This window comes from Stegodyphus dumicola, chromosome 2 (genome assembly GCF_044657685.1).
Source record: "Stegodyphus dumicola isolate Sdum_Otavi_A_Nest chromosome 2, ASM4465768v1".
NCBI classification, from domain to species: Eukaryota; Metazoa; Arthropoda; class Arachnida; order Araneae; family Eresidae; genus Stegodyphus; species Stegodyphus dumicola.
Genome location: NC_140769.1, coordinates 7,815,044 through 7,831,549, shown reverse-complemented (window position 1 = coordinate 7,831,549; position 16,506 = coordinate 7,815,044). Strand labels below are relative to the sequence as shown.

Sequence of the window (16,506 nt, the reverse complement as noted above, 5' to 3'; positions counted from 1 at the left end):
TTTTCTCACATTTCGTTATTTTAAGCAAGTTATAGTTGTGTATTTAAATTCAACCAAACATTAAAAATTTTAATTTATTGCACTCGTTTTCATAAAATAAACTTCTGCTTCTAAGCGAAAAATGAATCTGTAGTTATTATTTATTGAGCTTGATTTGTTTTCCTGGACTAATGAAGTGGCTTAGGAATTCACAAAACTCTTTTACTGTATTTTATTTAAGTTTGTGAGCAGCTAATTTCAGGTCTTCTGTACCCGGAAAGTAGTAAATGAATAAACGATACATTTTTATTTTACTTGTTTTATGCCGAAAGAGATAACTGTATGGTTTTTAATTCTTTCCAATGGTAATTTTACTGAGTATGACGGAATAGTTGTAACCTTTTTTTCTTTTCTGATGTTATTAAAGGAGAACATAATCTTGTTTCCCAAATTTGTATATAAAATGAAAGCTCTTATTGCACATGGTCAGTAACAATTGATTGATATGCATTTTTCTTACTAAAAAGTAAAAGAACTCGTCACGTAAACAATCATCCACAATAATTCGTGCTTTAAACAAAATAACAATAAACTTTAGATTTCAGGAATGGGATATTTTATTTAACTCATATTAGTGTGATATTAATTTGTTACAATAGTTAATCACAATAATTAATCCTGTCAAGATTTTTTAGGTATCACGAAGTTTACAAATTGCGCACATAACAAATAACAGAAGAAATATGAGGAGAGAAAGTATTATAATAAATATTAACTGTTCCTGCTCTGGATTCAGAGTGACAACGGGGATGCGTTGTTGCTCCATTACGAAGTAAATAATATACGGCAGTTGCACGACCTGGAAAAAAACATATTGTACATTATTAGCACAATAAAATTATGTTGCAATGCTGATATCTTACAGCTTATTTACAGCATCATAATTCACGACATCAGGCTTATTCCTTTTTATTTAACATGGATGTCAACATCTAATTTTTAACTCTTCGTAGAAAAATCGAATTTACCGGGTGTTGTTAAAGACTTACCTGGCATCAAGTATAAAAATCGGTGATAATGAAATTCGACATTTATAAAAATAAACATTTGTTTATACAACATCCTTTACATTGAGTTGACGCTATGCTTTAATTCTTTATCTTCTAGATAGGTGCACTTGATTCTTTGAAATAAAATGTATGTTTTTTGTAATACTGCTAATCTGTTGTCATTCCCTTCTTTCCATCAATTAGCTATAAAGTTGCACATATTTCGCAGAAATTTAACTTTCGGTTTGTTTACTCTCCCATCAATAAAATTCCAACTTCTATACTCAAGGACCCCATTCCGGATATGAATTCCTGGGGTATTTATAGGATTCCTTGCCAGTGCGGTTTAATTTAAATTGGCCAAACTAAGAGAGCCTTAAAATTTCGCGTCAAAGAACATGAGGCATATGTTAGAAAAAAGGAAACACAGAAGTCTTCTGTTGCTCAACATTGTTGGTCCGAAAATCACACTTTCAATTTTTCTGCTGCCAAAATTATTCAAAAAACATCTTCCATTGGAGAACTGGATTTTCTAGAGGCATTTCACATTCATAAAAATCTGTCTGTTCTAGTTAACGATCCTAATTCCAATCCAAATTTGCCTTCGGCTTTTAGAGAAATTATGTTTTAGTTCTGGTTTCGCCAACAGATGGCGCCACTTGCTTATTCTTGTCCAGGCTTTCTTATCTTATTTAAACATTATTTCCTATCTTGTTCATTTGCTGTTTTGCAGCTGAAGATGATGGTTCGGTAAAACCATCGAAACTAGTCCTGTGAAAAGTTTGTAAAATAACGCTGATTTTTGTTGTTTGACTTCTGAATTAGTATTTATTCGGCGTGTTATTGTGTCTTAATACTGCTAATATTGGAGTCATATAAGTGCAAGTACCCACCTTAAGCTGATATTTAACCTGATGACATTAATTATTGATAAGGAAACAACGATGGGGGCGACAAATCGTCAGTTATAAAAAATGAGCAGCCCATAAGGAAATTTTCTCATTTGAAACGAGCATATCTAGATGCTTTTCTAAAAATTAATTGAAAAAGTAATTTAATCTTCGCAACAAATTTCATAATTTAATTTCTTTCTTAGGTGTTGCTATTTATTTTGCTCAGTATTCCAAATAAAATTACGGATAATAAACCGATATTAAATGGAATATATATATGAATAAATATTCGGAACTTGCACTAACTAATATGAACAATAACACATTTATGAAAAAAAAAAAAAAAAAAAGAACACGTTTAAATGTTCCTCACGTAAAAACGCCTTTAAATTCTTAAATACCTTTAGTCTAATAATTTTAATTAAATGAAATGTAATAAAATTGCTGTAACCACATTTTTCGAAATTTATTCTTTTACTTTCATTTTTGTTTACTTTGATCCACATTCTAAAATTAAACACAAGGCACAAGAAAGATAATAAAAATAACCGTTAGCTCTATTAAGATACAATAACACGCCGAGCAAGTATTAATTTAGAAGTCAAACAACAATAATCAGCGTTATATTTTGAAATTTTCACAGGACTAGTTTCGATGGTTTTACCCAACCATGATCCTCAGCTGCAAAAGCGCAAATGAACGAGATAAGATATAGTGTTTAAATCAGACAAGATAAGAAAGACTGGACAGGAGTCAAGCTACTGGAGCCAGCTGTTGAGGAAAAAAGAACTAAAATATAATTTCTTTAAAGGCTGAAGACAGATATGGACTGGAATTAGGTTCGTTAACTAGAACAGTAAGAATTTTTTTTAATGTTAAATGTCTCTAGAAAATCCATTTCAGCAATGTAAGATGTTTCCTAAATAATTTTTATTTTTTTCTGCAAGAAAATTGAAAGTTTGATTTTCGGACCAACAACAGAAAACTTCCGTGTTTCCTTTTCACTAACATACTCCTCACATTCCTTAAAGCAAAATTTTAAGGCATGGCTCTCTTAGTTTGACCAATGTAAATTTGTAGGTTTTTCCTTATTTTGCTTAGCAAATTTATTTTAAGTTTGACACCTAATCTAGACTTCTCAACTTCCCCTCACATTCTCTCGCCAGGATGTAAATTTAAAGTTAAGTGCATATTTAAACGGGTAAATCTCTCAGTTTATTCAGAGCGTGTTTCGCTAGCCAAGCGAACGTTTCGTTGTTATTTCGCGGTTACGCTCGTGGCCTTATCAAATTTAGTATCACGCTGGTTAGATTCCTTGTAAGTCCACCTCTTAGGCGTAACTTAAGTGCGAACTTGCACTACTTATTTCAGGTCTGACTTACATTATAGTTTCCACCGCAAGTGGACGGTTTTTTTGTAACGCAGGAAGTCCGTGCCTTTCTGTTAACGGTTTTTTTTAATTAATAAAGAGTTATTTTCACCCTTCGTCTGTGTCAGTAGTTTTATTCATACTTTTGCGAGAATTTTCCAGTTCTTTATAGGGTCTATTCTAGTGTATGTGGAACGAGAGAGACAGACTATATAAATTAAACCACACTGGCGAAGAATCCTGTAAATATCCCAAGAATTCATATCCGAATGGTCTCAACACACCAAAAGTCACACTCTTGTTTTAGGAGATTATAAAAATTATGTTGCCATCCCTTTCTTTCCATCAGTTACCTATCACGTTGCACGTATTTTACAGAAATTTAAGTTTCGGGTCGTTTATTCTCCAATCAAAATTCCGAGTTCCATACTCAAGGACCCGATTCCGGATATGAATTCGTGGGGTATTTACAGGATTCCTTGCCAGCGTGGTTTAAAATTCATTGGTCAAACTAAGAGAGCCTTGAAATTTCGCGTTAAGGAATATGAGGTGTTTGTTAGAAAAAAGGAAACACAGGAGTCTTCTGTTGGCCAGCATTGTTGGTTCGAAAATCACACTTTCAATTTTTCTGCAGCCAAATGTATTCAAAAAACACCTTGGATTGTTGAACAGGATTTTCTAGAGGCATTTCACATTCAAAATATTTTTCTGTTCTAGGTAAAGAACCTAATTCCAATCCATCTTTGTCTTCAGCCTTTAAAGAAATTATGTTTTTGTCCTGTTTTCATCAACAGATGTCGACAGTATCTTGACTCCTGTCCAGTCTTTCTTGTCTTATCTGATCTAATCACTATATCTTATCTCGTTCATTTGCGCTTTTGCATCGTAAAAGTAATTACAGATAACAATTCAAACAGCTTCAGGTATGCAATTCATCCTTTGACATTTTTATACTTTATCGTTATGCTAATTTCAGCGCATAATTTATGCACTGTTAAGACCTTAACGAAGTCCCAGCAGGTAAACTAAGCGTAAGGAATCTTAAGCGGAATTGAAGAGTGTAGGAGGAAAAATAAATAAAATGAGGTTGAAGGCTCGTGAATAAGAACTAGGAGTGTTGCCAGTGAAGAACGTAATTGTCTTTACGATGAAACTGAAGTTTTCCAAATAAACAGGAGTGAAAGCTGCGAGGAGGTGATGTACTCATCATATTTAGTACCTAAGGAACAGCTGAAAATTTCCCCGACCAGGCATGAATGTGAACGGTTGTTAGGTGAAGACCATGTGAGATTACGGATGTAAGAGAGACCTAGAAATTTGACAGCGAAAATCATGAAACTGGAATAAATTAATTTGAATAAATTCGAACTTTTTATCACTTTTCAGGTCAAGTCTTAGTAAAACAGTCTATTAAAGGAGAGAGCAACCTGTCCGAGCTCTCTAAGCAGTCCGGGATAGTAAAGAAAAATCTATAATAAGCATAAAATAAGAAAAACTAAATTAAATTTAGTTTAGAAGATGGAACATTTAAATAACAAAAGAAGCAACGGCTTGAATAAAAGTCTATATAATTCGACTGAAAGTTTCCACCTAAAAACAAATCACTTAATTCTTCTGCCCATTCTTTTCTTTTCTTATAACCAGTTAACGTTTGATATCCTTCTTTCTCTCCTCCTATTTCTTTCCATAAGCTTATAAGGTGTTTCTCCCGCATGCCTTCGTGGTGTGGTGGTCTGCAAGCTGGGCCGGTATTCCAGAGGTCCGTGGTTCGATTCCCGGTAAAGGCGTTTGCTAATTTATCATCGTGCCTGCTTCCAAAAAGTCCTAATGTCACTGCAAGCTTTGTTCATAGTTTTATTTAAATAATGTTAAAAAGAATAGGTATTATTAGTACCAGTAGCGAGTATGTGCATTTGAAAGTATTCTTTAGCTAGCTTGCACTGGAAAATTAATTACCTGTTCACAGGCGACTGGCGTTCACAGTAAATATCTCATATTTTCCTTTTCATATTTGAAATGCCTCTTTCTAATTACTAGGTCCTGCCTGAAGACACTTTGTAGCATTGTCATCGACACCATTGCAACTGCTATTCAAGTTCACGGATTTATGCACGAGGAAAAATTATTTTTTTCTTAAAATGTCAACAAAATAATTGAAATTATTCAAATAAATGCCAATCTTTTATTAGTGAATCAGTAAACTGCAATATCGTAGTGTTTCGGCAATGTACACATTTAATGCGAATAATCAGAAACAACTGACTACACTGAAAAAGCGTTATCCCTACACTATAGTTTGTTTTAAAATAGAAACTTAAATGTCATTTTCGACCACTCGGCTTGCCTCGTAACCCTAGGAACAACACACAGGCGACAGTTGCACGACAGCTTTTAGTTCAGAGAAGACAGCTGTACCAGATGGCTCGAGTCGCCTAATTTTTTCCTTATATTCTATTTCCGCTTAGCGTGTTTTGCTTCACTAAAAGCACATACTATATGAAGATTGTCTGGAATTACAGTCTCAAATGAGTGAAGAAAACAAGTTCTGTGTGGCGATGATGACATTTGTTACGATCGGAAACGGGAGAGGGCAGCAAAGGCGTTGAAATACTTATTTTAGAGAAACTTAACAGTCAGTCTTAATGTTGGTAACCCTGTGTGGCGCAGGATTTTACGTATTGTGCGTTTACTACCTAATTTGATTTTCTAATACTTTATTTGATAACATTGCAATGCTACAGCGCTATTATGACGTGTTTAGGGATAATTCATTGTATTAATATAATTTACAATTCAACTTAGCAAGTATCACGATTTTATATCTGCGCTTTACAGAAAATGTAATATAATAAATTGAAGATAATGAAGCATATTTCACCTAAGTTCCTTTGAAATGAGATATTTGAATTCAGTGTTAGCGACTGTTTTAAACCGCATTTAGGATCGCTACCCACAGTTTAAGAAACCCAGCACTACACTAAAGAAAGCTGTTTGGCTCGTACTAAGACGATTAGAAAATATACAAAAGATATCTTACTCCAAGGAGAGAAATGTGATGTCGTCTTGAAAGAATAAATGCCAGTTAAAGTTAGTTTCTAAAACAAAAATTCTTTGAAATATATCTGAGATGATACTTTAAAGTATACGCTAAGTTAAGTAAACGGTGCACTGTGATAAGTATCTTAATGCTTAATTACGGCTTTTATTACATAAGCAAATAATTCACATAGTTCTAACGTTTGAAACAGCGGCTTAGTTCAAGACGAATTTCTCTCGGAAGTTCTATTTATGAATCTGGGTACAGTAATACCACCGTTCACTTAAAGCAAGGATGTTGTAACTTAGGCAACCAAACCGCGACCTCTTCAATGGAAAGGGCCCAGAAAAATAGAGAAATTATTATAAAAAAAAAAAAAAAAAAAAAAAAAAAAACCACGAATTTGTTTTTGAATGGAATCAGGAGCTGAATAACGTGGATCACGTCAATTTGTTAAAAACTTATCATGAGAGACCTGTATTAAGAATATGCTCCAACAGTTAGGAAAGTGGCTGGTAAAATTTTCTGCTGCATGTTCGAATATTCCAGGCAAAACGGATTGATTCGAATATTATATTGAAGTAAACAATGACAAACGGGTGTAGCATAAGCCTTACAGAATGACAAGTCTACAGAACGAAATTTTAAAAGTCAAGATTGAAGAAATGTTAAAGCATGAGCTTATTGAACCACGTTCCTTTGAGTATACTTCACCCGTAATCTTTGTTAAGACACCAGGTAGCGATCCCAGGCCACGCACTGATTAAAGAAACTTAAATGAAATAACGCGTACTGAGTTCTCTTTTATTCCCAATATAGAGCAATGTATAGAAACTGTCTCGGCAGGCGAATTTTTCACCTTGATAGAATTAACTAGAGATTATCGCAAATTCCGCTGAGTACCAGGGCCGAGAAAATTGCTGCATTTGGTACAGGTTTTGGTATGTATAGGAAAGTTTAAAAATGCTTCTTATTATTTCAGTAAAATGATATATGAAATATGCTAGCCCTCATCTAGAAGATACAGCTATTTTTTCTGAACCGTGGAAGGAACATTTAAAATATTTGCATGAAATTTTAGAAATAATAAGAAAAGCTAATTTAACTCAAACAATCAAAGCTTAAATTTGGGGGGGGGGAAGAAGTGCAATATCTCGGTCACATAGTAATATGAGGGAAACGTTCACAAGCAGACCTAATAAAACAAGCGTATCAAATTTTTCCAGTTACAGCTCTCAAAACTGAGATTATAGCTTAGGACTAGCTGGATACTACATAAAATATACACCTGCTATAGTCGTACCATTGATAGGTTTGTTAATAGAGAATAATAAAACGGGTAGAATTATGTGGAATGACGTTAGTAATAAGTCATTCAAACTGTTAAAAGAAAAAATGTCCAGTGAGTCTGTGTTGCATGCACCCGATGTCTCCAATCCATTATAATTACAGAAACACGCGTCGGATCAGGAATTTAGTGTTGTTTTTAGCCCAAAATGATGATAAAGAAAAGGATCAGCCCGTACTGTAAACCAGTAAAAATTTACAGCTAGTGAGGGGAATTATTTCGCCACAGGAAAAACGTGTGCCGCAGTTTTGTATGGATAAAATTAACTGAAAAGGTATGTAGAAGGGCAGACTGAATTTTCCATTCAAACGGATCATAATCCTCTTGTATGGATAAATATAATGCTGGTAGTAATTTAGTAATTTACGATTACAATACTGGGCTTAAGACATGCAGACTTAAAATTTTATTATAGTGCATTAAAAAAGGGAAAAGAAAATTTGAATGTAGAATTGCTTAAATTAGAAGCGCTTTACATGCAGATTAAATGAAGCAAATATCATTTCCTTCAATCATCTTATCATTCATTGATATATTGTATTTTTCCCTTTTTAAGTTCATAATGTGTTATTAACTATGTTAGTATTCCATATATTTTATATGTTGAATTTTTTTTTTTATTTTGAAGTTCTTTTTATGGCGTGGGCATGCGTGAAAACTTGTGTTGTTTAAAATTAAATTGTATGATGCTGAACAATTATAGTTTAAAACAGAAACTCAACTTTTAAAGATTTTTGTCCTCCTATGTCCGGAGGAAGCAAAATCTAGAGGCGGAAGTTGTTTGCAACGAACACCTGACTATTGCCTTTTACTAATTCAGAAGACAAACAACAAAAATCAGCGTTATATTTAAAAAATTTTCACAGGACTAGTTTCGATGGTTTTACCGAATCACCATCCTCAGCTGCAAAACCGCAAATGAACAAGATAGGAAAAAATGATTAGATAAGATAAGAAAGCCTGGACAAGAATAAACAAGGGGCGCCATCTGTTGGTGAAACCAGAACTAAAACATAATTTCTTTAAAGGCCGAAGGCAAATTTGGATTGGAATTAGGATCGTTAACTAGAACAGAAAGATTTTTATGAATGTGAAATGCCTCTAGAAAATCCAGTTTTCCAATGGAAGATGTTTTTTGAATACTTTTGGCAGCAGAAAAATTAAAAGTGTGATTTTCGGACCAACAACGTTAAGCAACAGAAGTGCTATTTTCCATTCAAACGGATCAGTTTAAACTGAGGGATTAGCCATGGGAAGCCCCCTCAGTCCCATCCTGGCTGATTTCTACATGCATTATTATGAATCAAAATTGTTTTAAACTTTAAACTTCCCGGCATGGTTCCGCTACGTAGACGATACTTTTAACCTGTTTGGAGGTAATAAAGATGATTTAAATAAAGTTCTTTCAACAATGAATTCTATTGATCCTGCTATTCAGTTCACTTTTGAACTTGAGACTTGCAATTCTCTTCCGTTTCTCGACATTCTGGTCACACGTAACACATCCAACTTCAGTACTACAGTTTACCGTAAACCTTCATCGGTTTGCCTTCCACCACACCTTAAATCATGTCATCCGACTAAACAAAAGTTAGCTTCATTTTATTCCTATGTTTTTCGTGCTCTTCAAATTTGCTCCTCCAAACTAGCCCTTGATGAAGAACTAAATTATTTAAAAGCAATAGCTATTGACAGGGCTTTTCACCCAACATTATTAATGAAGCAGTTAAAAAATTCTCATCTCAACACACTAAAAGGCACACTCTTGTTTTAGGAGATTATAAAAATTCTGTTGTCATTCCCTTCTTTCCATCAATTAGCTATAAAGTTGCACATATTTTGCAGAAATTTAACTTTCGGGTTGTTTATTCTTCCATCAATAAATTTCCGAGTTCGATACTTAAGGACCCCATTCCGGATATGAATTCCTGGGGTATTTATAGGATTCCTTGCCCGTGTGGTTTAATTTACATTGGCCAAACTAAGAGAGCCTTAAAATTTCGCGTCAAGGAACATGAGGCATATGTTAGAAAAAAGGAAACACAGAAGTATTCTGTTGCTCAACATTGTTGGTCCGAAAATCACACTTTCAATTTTTCTGCTGCCAAAATTATTCAAAAAACATCTTCTATTGGAGAACTGGATTTTCTAGAGGCATTTCACATTCATAAAAAATCTTTCTGTTCTAGTTAACGATCCTAATTCCAATCCAAACTTGCCTTCGGCCTTTAAAGAAATTATGTTTTAGTTCTGGTTTCACCAACAGATGGCGCCACTTGCTTATTCTTGTCCAGGCTTTCTTATCTTATCTAATCATTTTTTCCTATCTTGTTTATTTGCGGTTTTGCAGCTGAGGATGGTGGTTCGGTAAAACCATCAAAACTAGTCCTGTGAAAATTTTGTAAGTATAACGCTGATTTTTGTTGTTTGTCTTCTGAATTAGTATTTATTCGGCGTGTTATTGTGTCTTAATTATTTCCTTTTATCTTGCAAGAAGTGAAAAAAAAATAGGCTGTCTCCTGTGTCAGAGGAAAGCAAAATCTAGAGTTAATCTACCTCTAATCCAGTAAAACCTATAGATTATACTGGATTAAAGGCGGAAGAGATCTGTAATGAACTCCAGGCAGTATTCCAGAACTCTAGATGGCAACCAGACTGATCTGGGGTATTGCGCCTGCGCGAGTAGAACAGCAGAATGTTCGACGTTGGTTTTTAGAGGCAGAATGATTTGGAAGTTTCGCTGGCGTGCTAAAATATGGAGACTTTTCAACTGCCGACGCCAGGTGTGACGGATGCCATCATGGTCCGTTTTTTTGTCGCCTCATTTTTGTCGAACGTGTCACCAATTCGGAAATCTATTAATATTTCTAAATGCGTTCAAATTAAAATTTATGTATGTATCTTCATTTGTTGTGGCAGTGATGTAAGTAAAAGATTGATGCATCATTAATGCTATCTTCCTTGCGTCTGGGATATTCATTACGTCACACACCTCTAAATTGATAGCAATATGTATACTATAATAGCATTTGTATTTAACATTCATTTTCTACCCAGTAGTCCATAATCATAGTGAAATAATATTTTTCCTCATAATCAACAATTATACTCAAAAATTAGGTTTCGGTATTATTTAATGAAAACATAACATGATTGCTTCGAACAATTAGTTATATGTTGTTGTAATTTTACATGAATATACTGATTTGGAGTAAGCATGCTTTATGATTGAAAGTGTTTGATTCATGTCCCGTCTTGATTCAAATATTTTTTTTCCTTAAAGTCTTTATATTTGTTAGCTTAACTATCCCAGCCGAAAGAATTCTGCAAAATTCTCCTTAATTTTTAAAACTTCATGTGTATCTCACAACGAAACACAAAATTAATAATTATAAAAAGTTCAAAATTACTATATATTTATACCGTAAAATGTTAGTAGAAATTTTTGCTTTAAAATCAATATTTGCTTATGTAGAAATAAAGAAGTTTCCCTCATGTCAAACAAAAAGAATTTTTCATATCGCAGATATACACTGGTAGAATAAACAAAATCTACTTTAAGCAGAATTGTTGAGACTATAAATTAAGCATGCTTGGATATTGTGTGTGATAAATTATCCTCCTTTGTCATAAAATAAAATAACTCTGTCTGAAATTAAGCCTCGCTAATAACGTGACGTGATAACATAAGATTCTTACTAACAAAATATGACATAAATACAAGGTAACAAATGAGAATACATGAGGTTTAATGATGCAAAGATTAAAACACATAAGAAGGTTATAAGTAAACGGGCGTCAAATGCACTGCTTCTATAGAGTATCTCAAATTTGACTTACTTTTGGCGAGAGTTAATCAGAAGCCTTTTGTTCAAACTTCAGAGAACCTTCACTTCTCTTGATTAGCTGTGAAGTGCGGAAATTAAATAAATTCAGATTCAGAGTAATTTTATTCATATTTAGTTCATAATATTTTATTCATATTATAAAGTTAAGATATTTTAAAATGCATATATTAATAATATTTTTTTAATATTATAATACTTTGATTTGTAAGTACCTATGCCTTTACGTTTCACAAAAACAAAATTTTAAATTCTGATTAATTAAAAATATTCGATAAATAATTCATTACTGATTTATAAATAATAACTAAATTTAATGCTTAAAATTATTCACATTAAGATTATTTTCATTCACATTAAAATTATTCACATTAAGATTATTCTCATTCACATTAAAATTATTCACATTAAGATTGTTTACATTCACATAAAAATTATTCACATTCACACACATTCTTATTCTAGATAAAATTTATTTTGTATTAATACACTTAGATGTCCTGAATTAATAAAAGAATATGAATCGAATCTTGTGATGAGTTCAAACAGATAAAATGGAGAAATTATTCCATCCTCTTCCAAAAAATAATGCTGAGTAACTATTGGAGAAATTTAAAACGATCGCCTCTAAAATTGGTCACTTCATGACATTTCATCGACACCGACAGTTTGCCAAGTTGCGACGGGCAAATATTTTGGGCCTTCGCCGCGCAACAAAGAAGTGGTAAAAACTACCGCGATCTCTTTGCAATTTGGAAGACCATTTTGCAACGTCATTACTAAACTTTCCGTTACTTGGGATCTCAGATATTATTGAAAGAAATGCTTCGCAAGTTAAAAAGCTAAAACATTTCTTCATTATGTATGTTTTCACTTCCATGTGACGTTAAATTTATGACAAAATACCTTATTTTATTGCAATTTTTAATACTTCGTTTAAAAGAAGACATACTTCATATTGTATTTCTTGAATTTCTGGCAGATTCATTCTTACACAATAGTTTTACTCTTAACTGTTTGTGTTTAAAATGTTTGAGATGCTAAATTAGAATTTGATAAACTAGAAACATTATTTAAGAAGAAACCTGTGCGATTTCTTAACATTATTTATTTCCTTTGCATTTTTTTTGTAATAAATTTTATGTCTTTTTTTATTGGAATACCTTTGAAAGGTATTTTGAAAGGTATATTTGAAAGGTATTAAACAACACAGTGCAAATGCTAATATTCCCTAATTCTTTAAATAAAATATCTTTGGAAATATTTCTCTTATGGTTAGATGTTTGGAAAGCTACAGCTTCCACAACAGGGTCCTTTACTAAAGATAAGCATTTAACTGTTTCTCACACCGCACGTAGATTAGACATAAAATTATCTAAGTATTGTTTCCATGAGTTAGAATTTAAATATTTCCTTGCAGGAAAGATAGAAACAGATGAGTTAGAAGACCGGATAATAAATTTTATGAAATAATTTTTTTGAAGTAATTCTGATATATTTAAAAATTTTGAAAATATTTTTGCGGTAGCTTTTTTTAGTGTACGAATAGATTTTGTTCCTTTGTTTGACCTAATTAAGATCTGATCTCAATCTAATATTCAATGTTCAAAACAATATTATTATATCACAAATTTTATGTCTAGTTCCTATTAATTATGCTAAAAACCTGCAATATTTTTAATAGATAACGCTTGAATGGAAACAAATACTTAAGTATAAAGATGCTTACCTAAACCTTTTTATGAATATATAATATTTTCTCTGCTATAGAATTGCTTACAAAATACACGTGTTACAACATTACGTATTTCTTTAGAAGGAACTTCAGCAAATGTCTTAAATTCAGTAACGTTGAAAGAAAGACGATTAATTAACAGAGAGTTCATATCGATATTGAGGTGAGATATCTATCACTGTTTACTATCGAAATATTAACATTTGTGACTTAATTAGCTGTGAGCGCATACTTCCCTTTACCCGCTACTAGTGATGCCGCTATTGCAGCGCCAAGTCCTTGTTATGCAATGCTTCATGCAGAAAGTTGCCGTGTACCCCCAGTTTTCCAGCTTCTGTCCCTTTTTACTGATAAAGTTTTATTCACTCGTGAACGTTTTTTCGATACACATATGTGTGAGCTTACGACATCCCGCAAGGTTCAAGAAGTGACGCTGTGTAACATCGTTCTGCCGTAAATGTATGGCTGGAATCATTGGTTACTGTTTGTTGGGAATTTACTTGCTACCGCCCCGATTGGAGTGCCGGAGATACCTAATCTTTCTCGAGACAGTTTTACCGACTTTTCTGGGCGCTATTCCTGAGCATATCCGCTGAGATACGTGATATCAACATGACGGGGCTCCAGCCTGTAGCACAATTGTTGATTACCTGAACCGAACATTCGGAGCTATACGGATCGGCAGAGAGAGACCAATCGCTTGGTCACCCAGGTTACCTGATTTATTGCTTGTGGATTTCTTTATGTGGCATACCATGAAAGATCAAATGTGTGAGACCACATCGACAGTGAAATGGACCTTGTTGCACGAATCTTGGCCGCCGCAGGAATTGTCTGTTATATGCCAGGCGGTTTTGAAAATGTTCGGTAGTCAATGCAACGGCGCTGTGAATCCTGTGCTCGTGTAAATTGCGCTATTTTGAGCACCTATTGTGAACTTTATAAACATCACATTCGTCACCACTTAACTGTACTATTAATACTCTATATCTTGTCGATTAAATTGCTCTTGACCGCCGACGGGCGAGCAAAACCTGTCAGGTGAGCGCGCTGCAGCCAAAGAAAAATTCGTAAGGTCTATGTATCCCTGAAAGACGTATAAAACATTTCATTATGAAGAAATAAAAGTTCATTCTTTCCAAGCAACAAGCAATTCGTAAATAATTTTTTTATTGCTGAACGAGGACACAAAAAATTTTGACACTTCGGGTTAATACGTATGATGTCATGTTTTAAATTTGATGTATTACAAAAACATGCTTTTAATATTAATAAAAGAGGCAACGTGGCAATGTATCAGCACAACGGTGACAAACTTTCAGGAGAGATAGAGTACACCTAGTCGATAAAAAATCACATAGCAATGAGTGGTCGGAAACGCTTTCCTGGCGCTGTAGTGACGACACAAAACGCAAAAAGGAAGGACACAAACAGTGAGATAAAACATGTTTTATTATATTTGACCCTTATATATTTTTATTATATTTCACCAGTTAATGCTTAGGACGTGTTTAAACGTTTTCAGAGTTACCTTTAAAAATACTTTAGACGTCTTTAGACGAATTTAAAATCGCTCGAAAAATGTTTAAGACATGTATACACAAAGCTCAAATTTGACCCAAAATGCTTAAAAACGTATTTAGACGATGCTCTCTGGTGATCTTTTCCCTACCATTTTTCAGGCGGCTGTCAGTTGACACAAAGCTCTTAATGGAGTGTGAAGCCTTTTTGAAAACAGCACTTTACGAAGGAGTCAAGTCCTGAGAGTGAAGTGTCATTGTCAGACAGCGGGTATGTATTATTCGTTTGACGACTAAAAGTTTGTGAACGAAGATAAAACGTTTTACAAGTTTCCCTTGCGGTACTTTATTCAAGTGAAAGTCAAACAAAATCACCCATTGTTACAGTATATTGCCGAATTTTAGTAGAAACATGGAAAAATAAGAACTGTAAACTGAAGACGCATTTTTAATAAATCATATATGTTATACAATCAAATATTTTATTTTTGTATTAAAAGTTGATTACAATTTCTGATCCGTCAGAAAAAATCTAAAATGTTGCAACCAGCTTTCTTGTTTCCCTCGTATTTCAAATGCGGATTATTTCTTCTTTTTACATTTTGAAAAGTTAAAACTGTGTTTTCAACATGCCTGAGTTTTCTACTTGTATTTATAGCTCTGTGTTCCGTAGAAATGGCGAATTGGCATATAAAAATTTCTTGAATGTTGAAAGGAAGATATTCTACTAGAAAACTTCAATTAAATCGAATAAATCAATATGTCGAAGGAATTTCTAGAAATATCTGTTTTAAAAATTTTATTACTAAGATTTGAAACACAAAAACAGTTTCATAATCTAAGAAAAAAATACGCATTTCTTGAAACTTTTTTGCAAAGAAATCTATCGGTATAAAATCGCTTAAAATTAATGGAGTGTAAATTAAGTAAAACAGTTAGTGTATGGAAGGGTTAGATATACTGCGCAAAAAAATTACAGTCAGAAGAACAATTAACTAAAGAATTAAATTAATTACATTAAAAGAATTTCAAATAAATTAACATCTCTCCAAATGTCAATGCTGACGCAATACCACGAATGAAAGTTATTTTTTAAATTTCGAACTTAATTAATCAGTTGGTATGCAATGATTGTGTCTTTTCTATTACTTTTCATATAGTAGGTACTACAAAAGTTTTTAGATAAAGAAAACTATATTTAAGCAAACTTCTTCATAAAAATGCAAAATATATTACTTGCGCTTTCGACAAAAGGATTTCAAAATTATGGTTTTTCTCTGATGAGTTGATTGTTCATTGCGACCTTATGTACTTGATAGTGCACATGAAAATTCTAAATAGTGGTTAGTATCTGGTAAGAAATAAATAGGTGAGGTTGTCGAACACCAGCAGTTCGATTCGAAAGAACTAAAACGAAACACAAAAACTTACCCATTTTGCTGACGTACATTAAAACTGTCATCACATCCCACCAGTATAAAAAATACAATTATCTGTTTAACAGCACTGCAGTATAACTGTTTAACAGATTTGGAAAACATCTCCTCCTGCGCATTGCTTGTACTGAAAGTGTTCTTGAGCGTAACAGTATCTACAACTTCGGCGAGGTGCGGGATTCCGAAGCTAGGACTAATTTATTACAGTTACTAATGTTACTTTCGATCTTTATTGCTCTAAGGCGGTACTTTTATAATAGCATTAGAAACGCATATTGGACATTAGGAGTTTAGT

The 16,506-nt window shown here is 33.2% G+C and overlaps 1 long non-coding RNA gene across 2 annotated transcripts in view; it reads right to left on the bottom strand.

Moving 5' to 3' along the window:
• Positions 1 to 589: 589 nt before the first annotated feature.
• LOC146998354 (uncharacterized) overlaps positions 590 to 16,506 on the bottom strand; it is a 168,982-nt gene continuing 153,065 nt past the window's right edge. For both annotated transcript variants that reach the window (XR_015039291.1, XR_015039290.1), the window contains 2 exons: positions 11,516 to 11,581; positions 590 to 838 (listed from right to left, as the gene is read on the bottom strand). This is a non-coding gene — a long non-coding RNA (uncharacterized LOC146998354). The remainder of the gene's footprint in view (positions 839 to 11,515; positions 11,582 to 16,506) is intronic.